At 36.1% G+C, this 20,367-nt stretch overlaps 1 protein-coding gene across 16 annotated transcripts in view; it reads right to left on the bottom strand.

Moving 5' to 3' along the window:
• BAZ2B (bromodomain adjacent to zinc finger domain 2B) overlaps positions 1-20,367 on the bottom strand; it is a 328,851-nt gene that overhangs the window by 232,328 nt on the left and 76,156 nt on the right. For all 16 annotated transcript variants that reach the window (XM_047083192.1, XM_047083202.1, XM_047083199.1 and 13 more), the window contains one exon: positions 10,209-10,251. The gene's annotated coding sequence lies outside the window, so the exon portion shown is untranslated. The remainder of the gene's footprint in view (positions 1-10,208; positions 10,252-20,367) is intronic.

Below are 20,367 nucleotides of genomic sequence, written 5' to 3'. Positions count from 1 at the left end.
GGGAGTATATAAAAAGGAAAAGGTTTTGGGGAAATTGGAAGAGAATGTGTTCAAGTTTAAAAGTGTTAAATTTAGTGCCTGTGGGATAGCAAGGAACTGGAAACAGGGTTCTAAAATTTAAAAGAGAAGTCTGTGGGCAGGAAATAAAGATAAAATGTTGAGAGGAACGGGAGCTCAGTGAAGGTCAGAGTTGTCATAAAAGACTAGAAGACCACTCCTGGAATGAATTGGCATTGGATAAAGAGAGGTAACAACACTTCAAGCAAAGGAAATGATGTATGGAAAAAGGCACACAGAAAAAATCATCACTGTATGTTCTGCTCACAAGAATGTTCTGAATAGAAAACAATTGTGTGTTGGAAAGTTCCATAGACAGAACAAAGCTAACTTTGGCTCTAAAATTTAGGAATAAGTAATTCAATTTAAGCAGAAAATGGGAAGATGCTTAAGATGTTAGTAAGATGACTAAACTCTATGTTGGGGCAACATGATGCAAAAATCTACTATAAGAGAATTAGAAAGGTAGAAAATGTACTTACTATACTACCCTAGAGGATTTAAAATTTATGCCAGTTTTAATTCCACCTAAGCTAAAGAGAACACTGCCTAGGTACTGTGGCTTCAGGAAGTACCCCAAAAGTGCAAGATGGCATCTTTAGGGTTTTCCCATATCCCTTTCCATTCCATTCTCCTGTGTCTCCTCTTCCTTGGGAAACCAATGTTCTCAAGCTGCCCTAACTACATAAAACTACATTTTTGCAATGATGCATCATCTTATTCCCTGAAGCATGCTGGTTACATCTTCACATTCAGTTCTAACCTGCCATGTAATCTTTCATTCTCCCCCTACTACCCTAGAGATCCTTTGTCAAATCAAAGTAATTAATGCAACACGGTAAGCGATCAAAATCCTAGGGGATATTTAATTTAAAAAGAAGAATTTACTAACTTGTATGACTTTCAAATTGTCAAAGTGCATGGTCTCCGTATGTTTTCTATGTATTTATCCATTCCAGTTCAATCTGAAATGATCACACTAAGAGACACACTAGCATAGGACAGTTTACTGAATACATTTTTGCTGTGCCACTCTAAGGGAACTGCAAGAATGAATAAAAATCGATGCCTTTACCAGATGGTAAGGACTTTACAGTCTAACAGGTGAAATAGCCAAACATACAACTCATAAGGCAGGTAAGAGCTTTATGAGAATGTTTCTGAAGCTTAAGTTATGTATAGACCCTTACAAAGGGAAAAAAAATGCTTTCTGAACACACGGGTAGACTGAAATTAACTAAATCTTATATTACTGAAATACAGAGAAAACAAAAACTATGAATAAGCATAAACTCTTCTTGCTACTAGATCTAATTCAACATAGTACCAAAACAAATTTACAAAGTGTGCCCATAAGAATTATAAAACTGTTATCATATGATGTCTTTTCTAAAATAAAATCATTGTACTCAACATGATGGAATATGGTACTGACTGCTGCTTCCCCATTATTTTCTAGTTACATTTGAGTTTGGCATGCCTATCTTATAATCTAGTGTTCCCTGAATGATTTAATATTCCCACCATTTCTTTCTACTCAAACTGCTACAAAGCTTTAATTTAGTTCCCTCCGATGTCATCTGGCCTTCACTTGATACAAACAAACCACTTGCACATGTCAAATATATTTTTGTTCTTTTCTCATTAGACTGACATAATTAAAGACAGTCCTAGTCCTGAAACTACTGGTAGTAATTGGTTATAAGGTAAGCATCCCAGGTGATTAAAAAAAAAATGCTTGTGTTAATTTCTTTTATATTAACATTTGTAAATTATTGTAGCAAACTCTCTCTCTCTCCACAGAAAATATATCTACATACTCAGGTCCAAGGTAGTGCTGCAGAACAATGCTGTGACAGAATTAACAAATACTAGAAAGGCAGAAATGATGGGGATATTAATTCCAACTGCAAATGGATCCAGAGGTTTTAAGGAGGAGGTAACATTTGAGGGGAACCGTGACATTTGAGATCAGTGCCAAATGTGTAAGTTTTCTCAAATGTCCTTTCTGTAGGTTTGACACTAAAACTATGAAACAACTGGAGTGAAGAAGAAAAAAGACACCCAGAAATATTCAGTAATCAGGACAATAAAGAGACAAAAGCCATGAGTGGTATGAACAAAAGTTGAGTAGTTTTTCCTGAGAGGAAAGCAAATCAGAGAATAAAATTATAAATATTAGATGTGCTATTCACAAAATAGATGGCATACTTTGCATGCAGTACTACTTGTACTACTTTATGTTATGATGGAAATACACCTATTGATGTATTTAAAATGCGTTTGAAAAATGCATTCATATAAGGACAGCATCAGGAATATTTGTATGAGTTAAACTGTTTTCGGGGCGCCTGGGTGGCGCAGTCGGTTAAGCATCCGACTTCAGCCAGGTCATGATCTCGCGGTCCGGGAGTTCGAGCCCCGCGTCAGGCTCTGGGCTGATGGCTCAGAGCCTGGAGCCTGTTTCCGATTCTGTGTCTCCCTCTCTCTCTGTCCCTCCCCCGTTCACGCTCTGTCTCTCTCTGTCCCAAAAATAAATAAACGTTGAAAAAAAAATTAAAAAAAACAAAACAAAACAAAAAAAAAACTGTTTTCTTAACATCCCTGACATGCTAACTAGGTGCCTTATTGAGGCTATATACAATAAGAATTTTCCATTTTTATCAAAATCTTTTCTCTTCTACAGTTTTTTATTTGTATATGTATAGAAAAGTAATAACAATCAAATTTGATAATTCCATAATCCAGTCTATAACAACAGTCCTCTCTCAAATCTAAAAAGTTTTTGAAGATTATATTTGTATTTTATCTGCTCCTTGACTAACATTTGGAAGTCTTCACTGGTGTTCTAGAAAGTGTGAGCGAAGAGAATGATGTACTAACAAGATTAAATTTCAAGTCACTTCCATTCAGAAAACATTCACCTAGTCTAGGTTCTATACTCACTACTGATTATAGCAAAAAACCACCAAACCAAAGTAGAAAACTCTTTTATATTCTCTCATGCTTCCATGATTACTTCTAGACTACGTTAAATTACTGCCTTTTTCTTTTTTTAGGCAAATTAAGCAGTAGCTCATTTAGAATTTTCAGGTGAGAACTGATCTTTAAACCAAGTGAGTGTGTAACATTGCACACTTCCTCTTGTTCAAAGAAGCTGAGTTGGGTCTCTGCAGCATGGTGTCATTTATACCTGCAGTCACTCACATGGGGAACATCATGCATGCTTTTAGCTCCATTAATGGTATAATGGTACAAGTTTGCAGGAGATGCATCTCGGGGGAGGAGTCTTTTATCCAAACATACATCTACTTTTGGTATTAAAAAAGTAGAAAAATAAAAGTCACTTAATACATACCAGACTTGCTCTAGAAATGGTTGATTTCTGTACTTTGCAAACAATGACTTAACTAATAAATCACACTGGGAAAGACTCTTGCCCTTTCTGAGTCATAGTTTAGTTATCTGTAAAACGTAATAACAGGTCTTCTAAAATTGTTAAAGGCTCAAATAGAAAGCACTTACCATCTTAAAAAGCAGTGAATAAAGAAATATTAGTTTTGGTCTTCCTTCTTCAACACTTACATAAAATATATTTATCTTTAAAATATTTAATGGAGGGGTACCTGGCTGACTCAGTCAGTAGAGCATAAAACTCTTGATCTTGGGGTTGTGAGTTTGAGCCCCATGTTGGGTGTAGAGATTACTTAAAACATCTTAAAATATTTCCTGGAAAAACCATGTATAATATTAAAATGATTAATATTAAAAGAAATCTTTGTTAGATACCTAGCATTTACCAAACATCTTGGTAAGTAAATTCCTACAAGATTTAAACTTTAGGCTCATTTACTTCCTCAAATTTTACATTTCAACAGTATTGGACCCAAATATTTGCGTGTCCCTGAACATATGCCCTTTCCAAATATATATGCATATTTCCTCTTTCTGGATTCTCTTCCTTAAAAAAAACTTTTTTATTTTGAGTATAGTTGACACAAAATATTACATTAGTTTCAGGTGTACAACATAACGATTCAACAAGTGTATACATTATGCACCAAAGTGTAGCTACCACCTGTCACCATACGACACTATTATAACATCACTGGCTATACTCTTAAACTGTGCCTCTTATTCCTGTGATTTAGTCATTCCATGATTGAAAGCCTAGGTCTCCCACTATGCTTCCCTCATTTGCTCATTCCCCCCACAACCCCCCACCTGCAACCACCAGTTTGTTCTCTGTATTTATAGGTCTGATCTACTTTTTGTTTTTTCATTTGTTTTGTTTTGTTTCGAGAGTATTTTCTACATATAAGTGCAATCATATGGTACTTGTCTTTCTCAGCCTTAGCATAATACCCTCTAGGTCTATCCATGTTGTCACAAATGGCACAATCTCATCCTTTTTATGGGTGCATAATAGCCCAGTGGAGTGTGGTGTGTGTGTGTGTGTGTGTGTGTGTGTGTGTGTGTACACGTGCATGCACACACATATGCCACAATTTTCTCTACCGTTCATCTATTGATAGACACTTAGGTTGCTTCTGTATCTTGGCTATTGTAAATAATGCTCCATTAAACACAGGTGCATATATCTTTTGGAATTAGTGTTTTCTTCTAATTCATACTTCAAACATCTAGCCCTATGTCATCCTCTTCTCTGTAAAGGTTTCTTTAGTCTCCTAGACACAGTGAATAATTCTATTTTCTATCAAGCTATCAAAAATGGGGTGCTTGGGTGGCTCAGTTGGTTAAACGTCTGACTTTGGCTCAGGTCATGATCACACGGTTCGTGGGTTCGAGCCCCACGACCCACTCTGTGCTGACAGCCTGGAGCCTGGAGCATGCTTCAGATTCTGGGTCTCCCTCTCTCTGCCCCTCCCCCACTAACACTTTATGTTTCTCTATCTCTCTCTCTCAAAAATAAATAAACATTAAAAATTTTTTTAACAAGGCAGCAGAATTCAATAAAAATAAAATATAAACAAATCAAAGACATTTAAAAATGGCATGAACTTTGTCAAATTATTTTGGTGTGTCAGGATTAGTTTTGGCCATATCTGACAGAAAATCCAAAACCAGTGGTTTACAAAAAAAAGCATATCTCTGTCATGTCAAGGAAGCCCAGATGGAGACAGGCTAGTGTAGACATAATGACAACTGAACATATTAGAAACTTTCTTATTGCTTTGCCCATTCTTTGTTTGTTTCTTTTTTTGTTATTTATTTTGAGAGAGAGAGAGAGAGAGATTGGGGAGGGGCAGGAAGAGGGAGAGAGAGAGCATCCCAAGCAGGTTCCACACTGTCAGTGCGGAGCCCGACGCAGGGCTCAATCCCACGAACTGTGAGATCATGACTTGAGCCAAAAGCAAGTGTAGGACGCTTAACTGACTGAGCCAACCAGGTGTCCTTTCTTTGCCTATTCTTAGTTTGTAGTTTCCACTCACTTCCAGTTATCATGTCCACATTTTAGCCAGCAAGGAGGACAGGGGGGAGAAAGAGGGAATGTACCTCTTCCTTTAAGACTATTTTTTGCAAGTTGCACACATTACTGCTGTTTACTTATCTCTAGCCAAGACTTAGTCACATGAGTAAGATGCAAGGGAAATTGGGAGATATTTTTATTCCAGGTATTGATATTCTGGGGAAAACATTAGTGCAAAGGGGGAGGGGAATCAACATTAGGGAACAACTAACAATCACTGCTGTATTTCATTTTATCTTATCTGTCATAGGTATCTGACATTTTAAATTTGCTATCTACCACCAATATTTCTAACAGTGTGTACACTAAAAATTATGTAATAACTCCTTCTAAATTTTAATTTTTAAATGAAACATTTCTATTAGTAGATATTTGTCTGTATAAAATTTAAGGAATATTTATAATAAAATTACCAAGGGAAAAACAGGAATATTAATAAAAAACAGAAAAGGCCATTTCAATTATTTTAAAAGTTGCTTTGTAACAGATTAAAATATGTAGTAAAATGTGAAGTGAAAAGTAAAGCCACTGTATTAGTGAAAGTACATATGAACAAAACTGCATGTAAGTGAAATTGCATAAATACTCCCAAAGAAGAGGGAGAATTTGGAAAGATACAAGAAGAAAAAAATATATGAGTTATTTAATCTTACTTCCTATAAATGCTGCTTACAGATATTTTTTAATCAAGTAATGGTGATCACAAAACAGAACACTAAAGAAGTATGGTGGAAGAAAGCAAAAGCAAGTTTAGGCCAAGATGTCACACTAGGTGACTCTGGTAAAGTAACTTCACAGGTGATGTCTATGATGAGGGGTCAAAAGAATCTAATACGTATCAGCCTCTGTGCTATGTTTCCTAAGCATTATGTCACTTAATATTCACAACAGTCCTAGAGATATAAATATTATCTCTGCTTTAGAGAGGAAAAAACTAGATCTTAAGAGTGTGTAATTGTCTCAAGATCACAACAGCTATATAAGTATCAGAGCGCAAACTTAAAGGTTTTTCTGACCTCAGTTCATGTTCTTTACCATTTCGTATATTATCTCCCTTCAAATTCTGTGAACCTTGGTTTTCTCAACTGTGTATAAGGGGAATGTAACACAATCTGAACCATTCTCAAATCCATTCTGGCCTTTTAAGATGTTGGTATCCTGTAAGGTCTGACTCTGTTTCCCTAAATAAAACCACATCATATCAAAACATCTAATCAACCTCCTCCCAGGAATTTATATGTCAATTAAGTTATAAATATATATAACATAGAAAGTAGAAATTCATTTATTGAAATTTATAGACAAGGAGCTCCTGGGTGGCTCAGTTGGTTACACCTCGGGCTCTTGATTTCGGCTCAGGTCATTATCTCACGGTTCATGAGTTTGAGCCCTGCATCAGGCTCTGCCCTGACAGTGCACAGCCTGCTTGGGATTCTCTGCCTCCCTCTCTCTCTGCCCCTCCCCTGTGTGCGCTCTCTCTCTCTCTCTCTCTTAAAATAAATATTGAAAAAGCTTTCTTTTACTTACAGATAAAAAGGACCACTATATTGGGGCACCTGGGTGGCTTAGTTGAGCATCTGACTCTTGGGTTTCGGCTCAGGTCACGATCTCATGGTTTCGTGGGTTCGAGCCCTGTATCGGGCTCTGCGATGGCAGTGCCAAGCCTGTTTGGGATTCTCTCTCTTTCCCTCTCTCTCTGCCCCTCCCCTGCTCGCACTCTCTCTGTCTCTCTCAAAATAAATAAATAAGCTTTAAAAAGTTAAAAAAAAAAAAAAAGGACCACAATATGTAAGATAAATTCGGATGTTTGGGGTATATCCCTGATCTTTACAGCTGATTTTATGCACCTTTATCTAAATGTCAAGAAGACATATATAAAGTTAAGAGGGAGGAAAGTTAATGAACATTATATTTACATTTTGCATAGTAATCCTTTTAAATGTAACACATTTTAGAGGTGAAGACACTGAGGCACAAGGAGGCTGATTTGCTGAAGGTCACACACCTAGTATACAGTTGCATCAGTACTTGAACTCCTTCTAGTTCTAAAATCTACATTCTTTCCCATCCACCCTGCTTCCTGTGGTTCAATTTTGGATATCCATGCATTAATATACTTATTTCTATTTTAATATAGGAAAACTAAAGAAACGATTTAACTTAGCTCTTTCTTAGGCATTCTTGATTACCGGCAAACATTTGCTGAATACTCATTTAGTGAGCACAGCTGGAATAAATGTATTAAAATATGTAAAATACAAGAGAATATATATCATCAGTAACATAGGAATAAAAAATTAAGCATTACCAAACTACTAAGGAGAGAGAATCACTTTCAATTAGGATGATTAGGGAAGGCCTCGAACACATGATTACATGTGGACAGGGCATTAGAAGAGAAGTTTGAAATCATCACAAAAAATTAAAAGCCTGAAAGGAAAAGAATATTCTAGGGAGGGGCACCTGGCTGGCTCAGTTGGTAGAGCATGCAACTCCTGATCTCAGGGTTGTGAGTTTAAGCCTCACGTTGGGTGTAGCGATTACTTAAAAATAAAATAAAAAAAACAAAAGGAATATTCTGGGGAAAAGGAAGTATGGAACCAAAATGAATATTCAACATGGAGTAGAGTCCACACAGGGTAGAGTGTAGGATTCTTCTTCTTGAATAATAGGATATTTGGCTGGGAAATATGCTAGAGCCAAATTGAGGAGGGAGCTTAAATACCAAGTTAGAATATCTAGAGTTGATCTTGTAGGAAAAGGGAAGTCACTGAACATCTTCAAGCAGAGAAATGAAAGAGAGCAGTGTTTTAGTAAGATTAAACTGAGATGTATAGGCTTCAAGGGAATTGATGATGGCCAGGAAGATGGGAGATTAGATTTGGACATTTCTGTGAATTACAACATGGGAAAAACAGAAATTCTCTGGGGAAAAAAGTATAAAAGATGTATACTATATAATATATAAAAACTCATTACAGCTTCAACTCTGAAACAATCTGTAATATACCCCTCCCTAACCACAATATTCTATTCTTTTAGCTATTACTTTATCATCTGATTTCATCAGCTTATCTACTTCTGACTAGTCCCTTACCCTCTCCATTTTCTTTGAACATATCAGCCCTTCCCCGGCCTCACTTTATTTCTACCCGATGGTCAATACTTGAACTACTCTGTCCATAGTCCCCTAAGCCTGAATCAGTGTTGAAATCTACCCTCTTTTCTTGACTCAAGGGGCTGGAGAAGGCCTCAAAGTCCTGATATTATTACAAAGTAAAGGTTCCTCTTATTAGTCACTTATGAACATCTCAAATGAATACTTCTTAGTCTTTAACTTATTTAATATTTGATAATATTGGATAGTACCTCTTTTCCTGAAATTCTTGAATTTAGAACAGCTGCAATTACATACTCTCTTAATATTACCCTAAAAATGTACAGTAAAAGTCAGCATTTTCAAATTGAAAACCTTTTTCATCTGATTCTAATGTTAATCTCCTTGATTGTAAAGTACTAGATATAAACAGAAGGTTACTACAGAAATATGTTAATATCTTGTTGTAAACTATTCAGTTAGGATAATAAAGTTCTGATTAAGAAAAAACAAACAAGGAAAGAGCTACAAATCAGAGATAGCTAACTTGATCCCCTAGGAAAATAAATGAACATTCCATAAACATCTGAACATCTGTATACTCGATGATGATAAAGTCTTTAAAAATACAATAAAATTCTCCCTGGCCTCTGAAAAATGTTAACCTTAAAAAATAAACCAGTTTTCAAAATAAGTGCTAAAACATAAATACAAAGATTACACATGAATTTACATTTCTGATAATTATTGCTTCTATAATTAGTGAACAATTAGAACAGGATTAAAGAAGCAGACTGTATAAATGATTTACTCTAAATTTATTTCTCTGTCATTTAAAAGAATTTTTCAAAAATACTATAAAATCTCATTACTGTAATTCAGATTTTACTATTTAGAATTTTACAATAATGTGGATCATGGCCTTGGATAAAGTTTTTTCATTAAGAAACATATTTCCTTATATATAGTAGAAATTAACAGTTTAAAATTAAAGAGGAAAAGTGTCAGTTACTTATGAGATCTGTTTTCAACAACTCTCCATATTTGGAAGACTCTCTATAAATCATTCAAATATCAATGAAAAATTTAAGCAAGCCTAAGAATCCTTTCAAGGCTGTTTTCACAGTCTTGTGATTACAGTCTCAAGTAACTTTATTTTTGTAATTTTTTTCCTAATGTGGAGTCACCTTAAATGTTCTGCTATTTTTTAGTAAAAAAAATGTTAAAAGATGATGTTCAGATTATGATTCACACTGAAATACATTAATATAATTAGGCACATAATTTCAGGTATAAATTAGTATATGTGCTGCCGAAGCGAGCAAATTTCAGGTATAAATTAAAAGTAGTTGTCATTTTAAATGTTTTTAAATCATTTAAAGCAATATTTTAAAAGTTTTTAAATAACTACAAGCATGAGATGTGGTTCATTGAAAATGTAAACATTCAATTGGCTGTTGAATGAAAGAATAATAATTTAAAATTATAAATAATTTCCAACTCAAGTGTTATTCTGGAGAAAACAAAACATCCTTAAAAGCTTAATTATTGTTTTAGTCTTACTGTGATCAATGTGGTCAATCTTGTGACATCACTGTTGAGAAATCTGCAATAGGAAAACAGAAATAGCATTCAGCTGAATCATATTTGAGTACGTAATTTCAGAAACTAAAATGTTAGTTTAGTATTTTTGTCTTCCTTGATGCCATAAGTCATATTTAAATTAATCTAAAGTTGTCAGGGAAAGTACAGTTGGCATGGCACAAATAAAGCATGAAGCACTTGTGTTTTTTTTTATAGGTCATTATTTATTATAGCATGGTAAATTATGTTCTGTTTATAATCAGCAACACCCCAGGGTTACCATAATGTAACATATTAGTAATACCCTATAGGACATTTGGGTTAGTTTTATTTGTTTTCAAATATTTACTAAGAAGAGAATCACAGTGTGTTAAATATACTACAAGCAAAAGAGTGGTACTGTTTATAGATAACTTTTTCTCTATGATCAGATTAGCAGTTCATTTTATGGCTAGAATGTGATCAATTTATTATCAATTAATAGGAGAAAGAGCTTTATGCTCATCCTTATGAAGAGTGACAAAACTAGTAAAGACTGAAAATATCATTGGGAAAGAACTATACACTATAAATCCCAAGGAAGTTACAAGTGAAACTATTTCCTGAACTGTAGATAGCTTAGAGTTCTTATCTCTGTAAAATCAAAGCTTTTAGAAATTTCTCAGTTAGTAAGGCATGGTTTCAGGTAAGCTTTTAGTTTTTTTTAATGTTTATTTATTTTTGAGAGAGACAGAGAGAGAGAAAGAGCAGGGGAGGGGCAGAGAGAGAAGGAGACACAGCATCCAAACCAGGCTCCAGGCTCTGAGCTGTCAGCAAAGAGCCTGACACGGGGCTTGAACTCACAAAATGTGACATCATGACCTGAGCCAAAGTTGGACGCTTAATTGACAGAGACACCCAGGTTCCCCAGGCAAGCTTTTAAAATGTTCCATGTTAAAAAACAACACAATGTTATGGTGTTCTAATATTCATAACGGGCCTTCATATAATATTTCATCATATCCTCATAACAATTCCTTCAAAGTAGTGGGAAAGAGATATTTTTTATTATACACTCATGGAAAATAGATGGTAGACAGTATACATGATTTGTCCAAGCACACAGAACTGAGTTTCCCTTGGTTCCTTTTTTATCTCACACCTTTCATCCATTCCATTCTGCCAACAAACACATTACCCTCTGTATCCAAAGACCTGCCTTCAAGGAGCTACTTCCTAGCATTATGCTCTCAACTTAAATCAATATAAAAAGCAGTCTTACGGGGAGTCTGGCTGGCTCAGTCAGTAGAGCAACTGACTCTTAATCTCAGGGTCCTGAGTACAAGCCCCACTTTAAACAAACAAACAAAACCAAAAACAAGCCAGTCTTGTGATGATAATGTGTCAACACAAAAAGTCTTATGAAAGAAGCAATTATACTTTCTATAAAACTCTGTAATTCAAAAAGGTATTAAAGTTTTTTTAAAGTTATATTCAAACAATATTTGTGATTGAATAAAAGATAAATGTTCCATTTTATTTTTTATTTCTTGGGGGAAAAAATACAAGGTAATTAAGACTATCTATAAAGAACTAGTGAGGGCGCCTGGGTGGCTCAGTCTGTTGAGCATCCAACCTCAGCTCAGGTCATAATCTCATGGTTTGTGGGTTCAAGCTCCACATCAGGCTCTGAGCTAACAGCTCAGAGCTAGAGCCTACTTTGAATTCTGTGTCTCCCCTCTCTTTCTGTCCCTCCCCAACTTGTACTCTATCTCTCTCTCAAAAATAAATAAACATTAAAAAAAAGTGTCTTAAAAAATATATACGTTTTACTGGGTACTTGCAAATGCAAAAAAAAAAAAATACATGAAATTAAAATAACACCAGATAAAATCAGACAAACCTTAAAGCTTCTCATAAAAACCCTAAGTGGCTTTTACAAGGAAAGGTAGTTCTTTAAAATCATCTTGAAACTAGGAAATATATTCAATGCATATTCATATATAAAAAGTAATATTAAATTTTATGAAAACATAAGTCAACTAATATATTGGTTATGTGCTTTTTCTCCAAAGTCACCATTCCAGTAAATATGCAGAGAAAATCTCAACCAAATTTACCCCCAGAAAACACCTGCCAGTGTTAAACTGTGGGATAAGTCAAGATATACAATTATATAAACATTTTTCAAGTAATTAGCATATAACTGTCTTTATTTTTCCTCTTCTTCTGCCCCAAAACACAGTCTTTCTTTATATAATTGATTTTAACACACTCAAGTCTTAACCTTCACCTGACAGCACCACAGAAGTCTCAACATACACAAAGTAAGGATTCCTATCCCCACCCAGCGTATTGAAAAGATTCAAAGGAATAAATGGATACAATACCTACTTTTTCTCCCTTCACTCAAACTGAAGATAGAAATATATGCTGCTTAACTCTAAAATTCACTTAAACAATAGTCATTAAATATTTAATGTTTTTGCTGTGTTCTATGCTCTTTTCAAGGTGTGGTTATACAATAAAAAATATTTCTTTTTTTTTTTTAACATTTATTCATTTTTGAGAGTGAGAGAGACAGAGCATGAGTGGGGGAGGGGCAGAGAGAGAGGGAGACACAGAATCCAAAGCAGGCTCCAGGCTCCGAATTGCCAGCACAGGACCCAACGCGGGGCTCGAACTCACAGACTGCGAGATCATGACCTGAGCTGAAGTCAGACGCTTAACCGACTGAGCCCCCCAGTTGCCCCTAAAAAATTATTTCTAAAATTTATGTAAGAAAAATAATTCAACATGGGGAGCCTGAGTGGCTCACTTGGTTCAGCATCTGACTCTCGATTTCAGCTCAGATGATGATCTCAGGGTTGTGAGACTGAGCCCCACATCTTCCCTTCTCCCTCTGACCCTCCCCTGTGTGCACACATGCGCTCTCTCTCAAAAAAAAAAAGAAAAGAAAAAAAGAAAAGAAAACAAAAAGAAAAAAAAGGAAAGAAAAAGAAAAAACAAGAGAAGAAAAATAATCTCACAAGTCATATGCTACTTGTAGGCTGTTTCAGTTTTGGCAGTCTTAGACTGCACACATGGAAAGCCTGCTTCTATCATTCTCTTTCTAAAGATTCACAACTACACATCTTTTGGCATGTATTTTTAAGGTTTACCAAAAACTTTTTTAAAAATCTAAACATGTTTCTACCACCATCTAGCTATTTCAAATCCTGACCATTATTTTTTTAATTAGGGAAATTATTTGATAAGTAAAAAAAAAAAATCCATAGGCTTTGATAATAATACCTTTTTTTAGAAGGTAAGGACAAAATACTTGTAAATACGAGGAAACTACTGAGGAAACTGGTAAAAATGTCATCACCACCAATGAAATACTTTATCCAGTGCTGTGCAATGGAACTTTCTGCAATGATGGGAATGTTCAGTATCTGTGCTGTCCAATACCTAGCCACAGCCAAATGTGACTATTGAGCACTTGTAATATTGTTACTATGACTAAGCAACTGACTTTTAAATTTTAATTAATTTCAATTATTTTTAATTTAGATTTAAATAACCACTGGTAGATAGCGGCTACAATATTAGAGCACCATATCAAGACTGAACTGTAAGTGATTCTTCTAAATTTTGAAAATGTTTTTCTCTAGTTTTTAGAAATGGAAAAAGGGGAGCCTGGGTGGCTCAGTCGGATGAGCTTCTGACTTCGGCTCATGTCATGATCTCATGGTTCATAAGTTTGGGCTCTGTGCTGACAGCTCAGAGCCTGGAGTCTGCTTCAGATTCTGTGTCTCCCTCTCTCTCTGCCCCTCCCCTGCTCACGCTCTGTCTCTCCCTCTCTCTCAAAAATAAATACACATAAAAAAATTAAAAAAAATAAAAAGAAATGGAAAAAAAAACCCTCAACTGTGTTGTATAGGGTATGTTCATTTCAGAAAAAATGCTCCAAATTTGGAGGGGAACTATTTTATCTTTGAGTAACTTTCAAGTTTATGTTTGGTGGGGGGAAAAAAGAAAGATTTATTTTACCATCCTTAATGTATCATAGGGCTTATACAAGGAAACAGTCTTGGGTTTTGGAGAACTGTATTCTAAACATTTTCAGATAGCACTGATATTGCCTGCTATTTAAAAGTTTCAATTTACTTTACTTTGTTCAGCTGGGTAGAACATGTACTATTATAACTAAAACCTCAACAGAAGATAGGGAAAAAAAGAAATTTATTTTATTAACAACTTTGATAGTCTTGATCCTTACAAACCTCTTTTGCTATCAACTGTTTTCGTTTATTATTTTAAGAAAAACAATGAGCAAGCCTTAATAGCAAGACAAAAGTTTTAACTAAGCATGTAGGGGCACCTGAGTGGCTCAGTTAGTTAAGTGTCCAACTCTTGATTTTGGCTCAGGTCACAATCTCAGTTTGTGAGTTCGAGCCCTGCATCGGGCTCTGAGCTGACAATGTAGAGCCTGCTTGGGATACTCTCTCTTCCTCTCTCTTGCCCTTCCCCAACTCAAATACTCACTCTCTCTCTCTCTCTCAAAAATAAATAAACATACTTAAAAAAAAAGTTTTTACTGAGCATGTAATATAATGTATATGAAAAAAAAGCCTGCTATCTAGTCTAAAGTGAGTATAGAAATAGAAGACATTAGGGGTACCTGGGTGGCTCAGTCGACTAAGCATTTGACTCTTTGTTTCGGCTCAGGTCATGATCTCACAGTTCATGAGTTCAAGCCCCTCATCAGGCTCTGTGCTGACAGTTTGGAGCCTACTTGGAATTCTCTTTCCCCCTCTCTCTTCCCACCCTGTCTCTGTCTCTCTCAAAATAAATTAAAAAATAAAGTTAAAAAAAATAGACATTATATAACATTAATATAAACTTCGTTAAGCAGCTTTCTCAAGTTGGATAGGCACTGATCAATTTAGATATTTACTTTTACTTTACATGCAAATAAAGTGATAGAAATAATTTCCTAATCTGTACAAACACTGGTATCCGGGCTAAAAGTTGTTTTCCTGATTTCTAAATCCAAGGTAGAAAAAGAAAGGAAAACAGGCAGCGTGAATAAATATGGATTCCAATCCCAAGCAGTATTTTTGGTGCATCGTACTCACTGAATGCCTCCTGTCCTCGGTTTCAACTGCGTCTAAGCAGGGCATGCAGTAAAATACCTGATGTGCTTCTTTCCTTGCTGTTCACAGAGAATATGAAGGCAGTAGCTATAATTATTCTGCAACTGCACATTAATCCATGCTAAAATACACTGGAATTAGTAAAAATGATGGAACTTCCCATCCTTAAAACTGACAACTGACAGACTCCCTGAAATAAAGTGTTCACACAACTTACAGAACTGAAAGAAAGAGTCCTACAGGTTCACCAATTCAAAGTCATCAGTTTTTATTTTGACTTGTAATTTTTTTAATTAGTTTGGAAGAGAGACAGAGCATGAGTGGGGGAGGAGCAGAGAGAGAGGGAGACACAGAAATCCAAGCAGTCTCCAGGTTCTGAGCTGTCAACACAGAGCCTGATGCAGGGCTCAAACTCATGAACCGCGTTAATCATGACCTGATCCAAAGTCAGATGCTTAACCGACTGAGACATCCAGATGCCCCGAATGTTTATAATTTTTTGATCAATAAAAGCAAGATTATTAATGCCTAGGTTCTATATGCTGGCACTGTTTGGCTTTGGAGATCTCATCAGGCTTTCTGGTAGGTTAAGTAGACCTCTAATTCAATACCTGCTGTTGGGGCGCCTGGGTGGCGCATTCGGTTAAGCGCCGACTTCAGCCAGGTCACGATCTCGCCGTCCGTGAGGTCGAGCCCCGCGTCGGGCTCTGGGCTGATGGCTCAGAGCCTGGAGCCTGTTTCCGATTCTGTGTCTCCCTCTCTCTCTGCCCCTCCCCCGTTCATGCTCTGTCTCTCTCTGTCCCAAAAATAAATAAACGTTGAAAAAAAAAAAATTAAAAAAAAAAAATACCTGCTGTTGATTATTTCAATCCCTGCTGTTAGAAAGAACCAGAAGGCCCCTACTACACCAGAGAAACTCAGAAAGTTAGAAAGTGATGAAGGCTAGGAATAAAGCAAATTACAGTTTTTCAGTTTAAAACCTCTTACTTTGTCATATACAACGTAGAGCCGAAGTGAGATTTCCCTTAAGAGAGCTTCCTTAAATGCTAAACAAAACCAAAAGCAAAAACAAAAAAGCATATGTAATCTTTTAAAGCCTTAAAAATGAATTACCAGGATTCTAACTTTTTGTCACCCTCTCCAAGTCACTACTCTCTTCAAATAAACAACTCATTGTCAGTACTACTACTTGAGATAAAACCAAATAAAATAAAGGTCATTTAAAAAGCACTTCTTGTATGGTCAATGATTTCACATTTCTTATAAAACAAATTTACATTTCCATAAGTTACTAAAATGCATCAATAATTTCACCTTCCTTACTGCAAAACACACACACACACACACACACACACACACACACACACAAAACCCTATCACCCCCTCAAAACGAATTACTTTATTTGAAATGTTTGTCCTTATTGTTATGTATGATTGAAACTTCTCTAGAAAAGTTTTAATTCAGTCAACTCACAAAATTTTTAAACAACTAACATAAGCCCGATTACATGAAGTTTCCCTACAGCTCAGATGGTAACTTCATAATTCTGTTGATAATAAAAACCAGGCAAATGAAGCACAACTGGCTGTTAGACTTGGTGAAATCTTTTAAAAATATAAGTGTATGTAAGCTGCATGGTTTCCCCAACTTTACCACCCCACTCTTTCAACACTAATTAGCACTTCTCAAAATCTTTACTCACTGGTTCATAGGTTTCTGCTTTAGAGCCATAAATGGTCACCCAGCAGAGGAAGAAAGTGGTAGACTGCTAGTCGGTATTGAAACATTCTTGAGGTTAATATATACACAATATCCAAAAATGAACTAATCACTTGGGGGAAGTAACATAGAGAAGAGCTTCATTTGAGAAAAATTATATGCTGTTTTGGCTGTACTTTTATATCTCTAAATTCTTTAGGAAATTCAACTCAAATTGTAGCAACACAAAGAGACAAAGCTTTTAGGAATTACTATTAACTAAATTAAAACATGTTATCTGAATATAATTATGGGGAAATTTTACTTTTTTTTAATGTTTTTTATTTATTTTTTGAGACAGAGAGTGACAGAGCATGAGCAGGGGAGGGGCAGAGAGAGAGGGAGACACAGAATCTGAAGCAGGCTCCAGGCCCCGAGCTGTCAGCACAGAGCCCAACGCAGGGCTCAAACTCAGAGACTGTGAGATCATGACATGAGCCGAAGTCAGACGCCCAACCGACTGAGCCACCCAGGCGCCCCGGGGAGATTTTACTTTTTATCAAAATCAGAGTGCATCTTAGTCCTCTCAACAAATGCCAATCGAAAATTTGCCACTTACAAGATTGCCTTTAAAAAAAGCAAAACAGAAACATCTCACTTAAACAAGCCAATAATTAAGACAAGCACCTAAGTTCACAGCTTTTTTTTTTTTAAGGGTTTCATGTTCCATAGCTAAAAGACTGAAATGAAACTATTCCCATCCAAACCTTCAAATATCCAATTCAGACTATGAAGACTGGTGAGGCAGTTAGCAATGTAACAAGTTAAAAAAAATAAGTTTGGGGTGCCCAGGTGGCTGAGTCAGTTAAGCATCTGACTTGATTTCAGCTCAGGTTCTGGTTTCATGGTTCGTGAGTTTGGGCCCCACATCAGGTTCTGCACTGACTATGCGAAGCCTGCTTAGGATTCTCTCTCCATCCCTCACTCTCTGCCCGCACACCCCCCCCCCGCCCCACCGCCCCATACTCTCTCTCTCAAAATAAATAAACTTAAAAAAAATTAGATCCAATAACTAAACATGCTATCACTAATAACAAAAACTAGGTTTCAGATAGCATATATTTTCCTCTTTCTGTTAAAACTTTGCCATGAATGTTAAGGGAGTTTAATTATTACTGCTATTTTTTCTTAGAAACCTTGAATGATTTGATCATTAACAAGAAATCTGGTCTGCTGCTTTCAACAATACATTACATAACCTTCATCTTCATTTAGAATTTTGGCATATATTTATTATATACCTTGGGCAATCTCACAACTTTAGTTTGCCATAGCATAATTATCTACTTTACACCAAGGTTGTGAAGTTTAGTTAATTATGCTTATAAAATTTTTAGACATACACAGATGAAAGACATGGATAAGGCACTGATATATCTAACTGCATGTACTTAATGAAAAAATGCAACTTACAAACATTTAACAGCCACAGTCTGAATGAATCTTAAAGATATTATGCTAAATGAAATAAGGCAATGCTTATTGACTTATTTTAAGGGTTGTGTCCATCCCCTGTCCCCTAATTCATTGGTTGAAATCTAACCCCCAATGTGGTGGCATTTGAAGGTGGGGATTTTGGGAGGGGGGGGTGGTGATTGGGTCATGAGAGCAGAACCCTCCTGAATGGAATTAGTGCCCTTATAGAAGAGAACCCATAGAACTTCCTTGTTCCTTCCACCATGTGAAATTATAGAAAAAGACAGCCATCTATGAACCAGGAAGCAGGCCCTAACCACATACTGAAGCTGTCCACACCTTGATCTTGGGACTTCCCAGCCTCCAAAATTGTGAGAAACAAATTTCTATTGTTTTTAAGCCACCCAGTCTATAGTACTTTGTTATAGTAATCCAAACAGGACTAAGACAGCCAATCACAACAAGACAATATATGAGAGGTACACTGAATAGTCAAATTCATAAAACAGAAAGTAGAATGGTGATTTGCCAGGGGCTAGGGGAGGGGCAAATGGGAAGTTATTGTTTAATGGGTACACAGTTTTAATTTTGGAAGATGAATGATGTATGGTGGTGATGATTGCACAACAATGTAAACGTACTTAAGGCCACTGAGCTGTATATTTAAAAGTAGTTAAAACATTAAATTTAATGTTATGTATATTTTGCCACAATAATAAAAAATTAACAAGTGGAAATCTTATATAAATCATAAACCAATCTTAAAATTTTTCTTTCACTAATACACACATTAAAACATTAATCAAATCAAGCAATTCACTTGTTCATTAACTATTGAGTGTTTTCTCTGTGCTGGAAATATGGCAGTGAAAAATACAAAATCTCTGTCTTCACAGAACTTATGCAGAAATAGTAAAGGCCTACAAAACAACAAAAAAGACAAATTTTATCCTTTCTCATAATGACAAGTACTACAATGGAGGGTAAAGAGATGGAGTGGTGGCAAGGAGGGCCTCTGAGAGAAGATTACTGCCCAGACACCAGAATGCAGTAAGAAGAAACACTTCAGGTAAAGACAATAGCAAGTGCAAGGGTCCTAAAGTGGAAAGGCTTAGGTGTTTTAAAAAAATGAGGGGCGCCTAGGTGGCTCAGTCGGTTGGGAGGCCGACTTCGGCTCAGGTCATGATCTTGCAGTCTGTGAGTCCGAGCCCCGCGTCGGGCTCCTTGCTGACTGCTTGGAGCCTGGAGCCTGCTTCAAATTCTGTGTCTCCCTCTCTCTCTGCCCCTTCCCCGTTCGCACTCTGTCTCTCTCTGTCTTTCAAAAATGAATAAATGTTAAAAAAAAATTTTAAAAAAATGACAAGAAGGCACAGTGCTGGTGCACAGTAAGTTATAAGTCAGTGGTAAGAGAGGCGCAGATCACAGAGGGCCTGAAAAGCAACAGCAATAGTTTGAATATTATTCCAGGTGTGCTGAAAGCCACATGGGATGCTTTCACTAAGGGAGTGATCTGATTAAAACAAGCAAAGACACCCTAATTACTCTATACAGAATAATCTTGGAGATAGGAGAGGAAGAGATTAATCAAAACATAGAGATCAATTTAGAGAACAACTGTAGCAATTCAGGTGGAAATGAGATGACAGTCATGGTAGCCATGTCAATGGTAGAAGTGGTTGGATATTTGTCGCTGATGGACTAAGAAAAAAAGCATCGTAACAGTCAAGGATGACTCCAAGGTTTTGGTCAGATCAATTGGGTGAACAATGCTGCCAAACACTGAGGAGGAGGACACTAGGGTAGGAATAGGTTTGGTGGTGTTGTTAGTGACAGTATTAAGAAA

The sequence above is a fragment of the Lynx rufus genome, unplaced genomic scaffold (assembly GCF_022079265.1).
Source record: "Lynx rufus isolate CCGP_SWC_20201006 ecotype Redwood Valley unplaced genomic scaffold, mLynRuf1.p SCAF_2, whole genome shotgun sequence".
NCBI lineage: Eukaryota > Metazoa > Chordata > Mammalia > Carnivora > Felidae > Lynx > Lynx rufus.
Note: the sequence above shows the minus strand (reverse complement) of the source record. Positions and strands in the feature narration are given on the sequence as shown.